The following is a 6,009-nucleotide window of genomic DNA, read 5'->3' as shown; positions in this document are numbered from 1 at the left end:
CCCCATTAAGTTTATGGTCCTTCATGTAGCAGGGAGTAGTCACTACACTGGCAAAACAAGGCCAGAAAGTCATCTGCAAATTGGATCTTTAACTACAGTTATTGGTTGCTGCCTCCTGCTGCACATATCTCCGAGGCCCATGTGAGGTCATAGCTTTTGGAAATGGAAGGTTGATCAGTGCACACAGCCCAGTTACTCAGCAACTGTGGAATGGCTGTGCAGCCTCGAGGGAATGTTGCCAGAGGGATGGGAATGTTCAGCCCAAAATCTCATCCCTATCCAGCTTTGTAACTCCCTCTTCACCTTCTTTCTTCTCTTCTTCATGTATCTAGCCCTCATTATGCGTCAAATGGCCTTTTTCTGCACCAAGGCAGTTGTGAGACTTTGTACTTAAACTAAAACAATGATGCATTATTCATGCAAAAGGGGCATCATATCAAATCCAGAGCCTGTGCTGAGATAGGAAAACAGAAATTGCCCAGAAAACTCAGCAGGTATGGCAGCATCTGTCAAGAAAGCAGTGTTAATATTACATAGCATTACCTATAATTATTAACTCTGGTTTCTCGCCACAGATGCTGCCAGACTTGCTGAGTTTTACTTAGCAATTTCTGTTTTTGTTTCTGAATGCCAGCATTCACAGTTTTTGTCCTGTGTTTAGATGAAGAGTTATACAGCACCTTTCAGCATGACCTGACATCTCAAAACATGTTACAACAGATGCAGTGAAGTGATGTATGCGAGAGTATGACAGTCAATTTGCATGCAGCAAATTCCCATCAATATTATTGTGATAATGACTTTATAATCTATCTTCTTGCAATGTTCAATTGCAGGGATAAATTTCCTTTTTTTGATATATAGTTGTGCGATTGCATATTATTGTGAAAAGTATATATGATTGCATGGTCTTGGAACTGTGTCTTTAAGATAAAATGAATGGGGTTGTGTGACCTGCTCTGAACTTTGCCTGACACCTGGAAGCATTTATTATTGGAGATTGAAAACGGACCAGATAATTTTGTTGCAAAGAAGGTGCAAGGTGTTTACACTTCAAGACAATAATGTAGCTATAAGTTGGCATATAATGGTATTCTGTAAGGGATGGTCACATCAGTTAGATAACTGGTGTGTGATGCCAATAGCACAGGTACAATTCCCACACTGGCTGAGATTACCATGAAGGAGACTTCTCAACCTCTCCCCTTACCTGAGGTGTAGTGGCCTTTAGGTTAAACCACTATAGTTGTGTCTCTCTCCCTCTCCCTAACTGAGAGGTCAGCCCTATGGTCCAGTAGGACTATGGCAACATTACCTTTATATATTAACAGTGGATTAACTGAGTCTCCAAAGCCCTGGGAGAGTGCTGACAAATATACAGTTATGTTTTAAATTGCCCTCTTACTTCCAAGATAGCAGAGCTGAGGTCTGAATTATAGCTAATCTGCATTGCTACCTGGACACAAGGCTCATGTGATTCACATTGTTGTAGAGGTAGAGAAGTGTCCAAGGTATTCTGGAAAATTCTCAGCCAAGGTTTCTCTGCTAGAATCCACAGGGGCAGAGCAGCATTAGACAGCAAGATGGTGTGGCTCAATATGGATGGAAGCTCATACTCAGATTGAATGGACTGAATTCGTGAGGAATTGAAATTAGGCTGGAAAATTTGCATAACTTATGCTAGGGGAAGAATCTCCAGAGGGAAAAAGAGATAAACTAACTGTATAAGACAGTGATAATGGGAACTGCAGATGCTGGAGAATCCGAGGTAACAAAGTGTGGAGCTGGATGAACACAGCAGGCCAAGCAGCAACTTAAGAGCACAAAAGCTGATGTTTTGGGCCTAGGCCCTTCATCAGAAAAGGCTAAGCATAAGACAGTTCTGATTTTTTAAAAATCCAACTGGGAAAGGAAAAGAACAGAAGTAAATCCTCAGGAACCAAAATTTCATGTGGGTGCTTTTTCCAGAAGAATTGAATGCCTGCTTAAGAGCAATGTAAAATATGTCTGTGAGCATGTTTCCAGACCATGGAGTGACAGACAGAATTTAATTTAGATAAATGTGAGACGCTACATTTTGGAAAGGCAAATCAGGGCAGGACTTATAGACTTAATGGTAAGGTCCTGGGCAGTGTTGCTGAACAAAGAGACCTTGAAGTACAAGGTTCATAGTTCCTTTAAAGTGGAGTCACAGATTGATAGGATAGTGAAGAAGGTATTTGGTATGCTTGTCTTTATTGGTCAGTGCATTGAATATAGGAATTGGGAGGTCATGTTGCAGCTGTACGGGATGTTATTTTGGCTGCTTTTGAATATTGTGAGCAATTCTGGTCTCCTTCCTATAGGAAGGATATTGTCTAACTTGGAAGGGTTTAGAAAAGGATGTTGCCAGGGTTGGAGGATTTGAGCTACTGAGAGAGGCTGAATAGACTGGAACTATTTTCCCTGGAGTATTGGAGGCTAAGAAGTGACCTTATAAAGGTTTATAAAATCATGAGGGGAATGGATAACATAAACAGACAATGTCTTTTCCACAGATAGGGGTGTCCAAATCTAGAGGGCAGATGTTTAAGATGAGAGGAGCAAGGTATAAAAGGGACCTAAGAGAAAACATTTTCATGCAGAGGGTAGTGTGTGTATGGAATGAGCTGCCACAGGAAGTGGTGGAGGCCAGTACAATTACAACATTTAAAACACATCTGGATGGGTGTATGAATAGGAAGAGTTTAATGGGCCAAATGCTGGCAAATGGGACTAGATTAATTCAGACTATCTGTTCAGCATGGACGGGTTTGACTGAAGGGTTTATTTCCACGCTGTATGACTCTATGGTTCTATGTATGAAAGATAAAGGGGAATATTATGTTTTGTGGTTGAGAGTTAAAGTAAAAACATTGTGACTTCTATATTCAAAAGTGTTTTTGGAGAAGTGTAGACTGCAGTTCCATATCAAAACCATGCAGAAGCTTTCAGATAACTCCATGGGAACTTCCAAGGATATTTAATGTTTTTATGGGTAAATACCTGATGTCTGGAACCCATCTAAAAGGTCCACTGAAGTTGGACTGTCTTACCTCAGCTTAACAGTTGTTAATCGTTAGAATCAAATACCTGCTCTAGTTCCTGGATAACATTGGAACTGACCTCTAACACATCATTAACTTCACCCATCCACACATCACCCCACCCGACCATACCTGGGCCCTGAAGAATCACTGTAACCAATTTCCCCACTCCAATTCCAGTTGAAACTCTCAAAGATCTTCTTTAGTCCTCTCACCCAACACTTTCTTTTCCCGAGCACTCACATGACAACCAATACACCTAGCACTCTCTCTGCCTGGCACACTACCTCTCACCTACTTAGCTCACCATGTCCCTCACCCACCTGGCATGCTACCCATGTATCTAAACACCTGGCACCCTGTCCAGTCACGTACCTTGTGCATTTCTCTTTCTTCAGTCGATAACAAATGCCTTTGAAACTTTAAACTCCTGAAAATCAGGGGCAAGTATTGTAAAACAAGGGGTACATCTTGATATTTAATGCTACTCTTGTGCTGAGTGGACTTCTCCCTCCAATGGACAAATTTAGGAGAGGCCAGAATTGGAATCTTGTCTGGAAATATCTATGAGGTAGGAGCATGTATTGTAAAACCATCACTGTTTTCCAATAGGAACTCCACCTATCATTGGAATCCCTTGTCAGTGTTTCATCAATAATGTTTTATGGATGGCAGGATATAGACGCAGAGGACATAGATTTAAAGTAAGTAATACTGCAAGTGAATAGGATCTGGAACACACTTCTTGCAGGACTACTGAAGACAGATTCCATTGAGGCTTTCAAAGTAAATTGGATCATATTCTGAAAATGGAAAAATTGCCAGGCCAAGGGGAAAAGGCAGCGGAATAGCAGCAAGTGAATTTCAGAGGGCCAGCAAATGACTGGCCAAAAGGCCTCATTCTGTCCTGAAACAATTCTATGATTCTAGACTTTTTGTAGCTACTGCTACCTCCCCAAGAAACCACAGCTGCTTGCTGACACCATTCCCCACACATTCTGTACCTCTCCACCATCTGCCAAATTGGATTTACCACCAACGTGCAGTTATTAAATAAACTGTAGCCTGTACGACTAACAATAAAAAATTAAGCTCAGCTGATAGAATGTGTGTCTACAGTAGTTACATCTAATTATTATTATGTATAGGACTTTAAATATAACCACAGCTAGAGTGAAGGTTTTTGGTAAGGCACACGGTTGATATATCAAAACCTTGAGAAGATCTGTTCAAATGATTTCAGAATATATGTCCAAAAATTATAGGTAGGCTGATGAAATTTGAGCTTTGTTCAAAAGTGTAATAAAGCCTTCTATATAATTTTTTTTAACTATAAGGGACATAGCTCTATTCATATTCATAATTAATAAAGCTGGATAAGGAGAAAAAACCTATGAGGCATCACCAAAAAGAATAAAATGGCAAGCCTGATTAGAAGTTATTTGAGTAGCATTCTACAAATGAGAATGGATTTGACTTCAAAAAAGAGCTGGAACAGTTCTTGCAAAAGGTGTGTTGTGGTATAGAAATAAGTGGGGCAAATGGTGACTGATGTATCAGGACTACAGACAGCTGGAGCTTGGCTCTTTACTTTCAGGATGGCAAAGAAATTTTGTAGCATTTTCCTGAGGTCCATTTTACTCACTATTCTGTTGACTCCCCAAAGTCATTGTATAACTGCTGGTGGGGTGAGAGGTTGGTGACAGTACAAATAGGCTTCAAAATATTTAGATGCCATAAGCCCATCGTTACTTCTCTCTTTTATTCTGCATTTTCATAACTTCAGGAAACTTATGAAAAATAAAACTAAAAATGTTCTCACTGCCAAAGCATTTGGAGAAAAAAGAAAATAAATAAACTTCTGGAGGTCTTCATCTTGTGTGTTTAGATTTTCCTGTGTCATGCCCTCCCCCTTTGCTAGGTAACTGTTGTGTGCTGACTGATACATGCAAATATGCTACTGCCTGTGCATTGACTTATCTCTGTAGTGTACCTTTCTCTGAACAGTCACATTTTCTCACTTAAACCCTCTCCCTCTCCAGATAATATGTAGGAACTCAGAACCTTGAAGGGTGGTAAGGGTAGAAAGCTTCAAAGCATGAGAAAGAGCACTTGGAAATGCAATTGAGGTGTCATAATCAACAAGACAACAGACCACAATCTGAAAAGAAGGATTGAAATGCACGGCTTATTTTCACCCAGCTTGGCTTGATGGGCTTCCTTCATTCTGTAATGATTTTTTCTTCTTGTTTCTATGAGTTGAATCCGTTAGTGACTTGAAGAACATGACCAAAGACAAGAAATGTAGCAGAAGCACACAAGAAGCCTGGTGAGACTCATCTCAACATCAACTCACTGCATCATTTAAATAAGTTCTGGACATAGAAGCAAGATTCTCATATAGCTATTACAAGATTATTGCTTGCTCATAACTGCAGATCTCACTGAACAAGGTTACATCTCTGCACTGGTCACTTGTCCTGTTTGCACTCATACACTTTGAACCTACCTGGATGCTATTTAGCGCAGACACAGGGGGCTCATGGTTGCCAACAGTCTTCAGGCAAGTCAAGGAGGATAGGCCTTCAGACTCACCACAGTAAGTCAAGGGCAGCCTATAATCCCAGTCCAGGGTTGGATACAGTTAGTCAGTCACTAAAGGAGGTCAGAATTCTCTCCTCATTCAGGATGAGACAGTGAATGTCAGGTAGTGCAACAAGCTTGCCTCTTTCTGCCCTGTTGTGAACTGTTTCTCTTCTGGAATGGCAGAGAAGCTGTTATTAAAAAAAATGAAAGGGTGTGACACGGATGATACTTTTGGTGCAAGTAGAGACATGTTCCAAGCCAATAAGTAGCCAGTGAAGACGGCATGCAGGATTAGTACTGTAGGAGTGTGGGATCATGATCAATAATGACTGAGATCAGTGAATGGCGAAAATAGCCT

The sequence above is a fragment of the Stegostoma tigrinum genome, chromosome 5, assembly GCF_030684315.1.
Source record: "Stegostoma tigrinum isolate sSteTig4 chromosome 5, sSteTig4.hap1, whole genome shotgun sequence".
Classification (NCBI taxonomy): Eukaryota; Metazoa; Chordata; class Chondrichthyes; order Orectolobiformes; family Stegostomatidae; genus Stegostoma; species Stegostoma tigrinum.
The sequence above is the reverse complement of the archived record's forward strand: the minus strand, read 5'-3'. Positions refer to the sequence as shown.